Source organism: Arachis duranensis, chromosome 10, assembly GCF_000817695.3.
Source record: "Arachis duranensis cultivar V14167 chromosome 10, aradu.V14167.gnm2.J7QH, whole genome shotgun sequence".
Taxonomy (NCBI): Eukaryota; Viridiplantae; Streptophyta; class Magnoliopsida; order Fabales; family Fabaceae; genus Arachis; species Arachis duranensis.
The window spans coordinates 103,237,668-103,239,009 of NC_029781.3; positions in this window are offsets into that span (position 1 = coordinate 103,237,668).

Consider the following 1,342-nt stretch of genomic DNA (forward strand, 5'->3'; position numbering starts at 1 on the left):
TAACTTATTTAGTTAATTTGAAGCTCACACTAATCATTTCTTTCACACTACAACTAGTTCTCTCTTCTCGTCTTCTTTCTCCGTCACATTTTTACTTCTCTATTCTTTATCATTTCACATGGTATCATAACCAATAATATATTGATCTATGGATCTCAACAAAAATGGTTTATATGCGTCCACTACTTAGTACATGTTTGGAGGCTATTATTTTGTAAGAAAAAAAATCTTTTTTTAATAAAAAAATATATTTTTTAATTTTTTAACGTGTTTGATAAATTCTTAGTAGTAAAAGTAAAAGTACTAGTAAAATTAAAAAAAAGATATTTTTTATATAATAAATAAACAAAAAAGTACTTTTATATTGTTATACCCAAACATAATTGACAAATAAAAAGATCTTTTTACATGAAATATCCAAATATAAAATTACTTTTACTTCTCTATAAGATCTTTTAAAAAAAGATAACTCGAAAAAAATCTTTTCTTAAAAACTCACCCAAACATGCCCTTAACTTACCACTTTTTCTTTCTCTGATTTGGTGTGTAAACTTGACAAGTCTCTATAATATGAATTTAAACAAGCTAGTAGATAATAAAATCTCAAACTTTGTTCTGTTATTTTCAATCATGGCTACAAACAATCCAAACATGATTGTTCCTTCTTCACTAAATTCAGTTCTGATTCTTCCTTTACTGTGATATTGATTTATGTGGATGAGTTGGTTCTAGATGAAAATGATCTCGTAGAAATTCAATCAATCAAAACTGTTTTTTATTAGAATTTTAAGATCAACAAAAATGTGTGTCCAAACTTCCCATGCTTGATTTGGTATATGGTAGACCATTTGTATAGCAATTAGTTGTTAGTTAAGTTATTATTTAAGTGTAAACACTTGCTATATATATTGTATAACTCTAATTCATTTAGTTAGCTTGAAACTCACACTAATAATTTCTCTCACATTATAGCAAGCTCTCTCGTCTCATCTCTCTGTCTCTCTCTCATTTCACAAAATAATTATCGAGGGATCAAAATTGATTATTGAGTAAATGATTTAAGAACTGAAGAACCATGTGAAAGACATAGTAAATGATTTAAAAAATATTTTTCGAAATAATACTATCTTAATTTTTGTTTTCCTTTTGAAAAATAAATAATTTTCATCTTTTAATTTAAATTAGTTTTATCATCGTGTTGAGCATTTCATGTTAATGGCAGAAGAGAGAGTTCCCAGAAAAGCCAGCTGCTCCAACGACCCACTTCTCCAATGCGCCGACCTCATCCTTCCATGGCTAACCCCACCGGAACTCGCCACCGTCTCCATAACCTCTACATCCC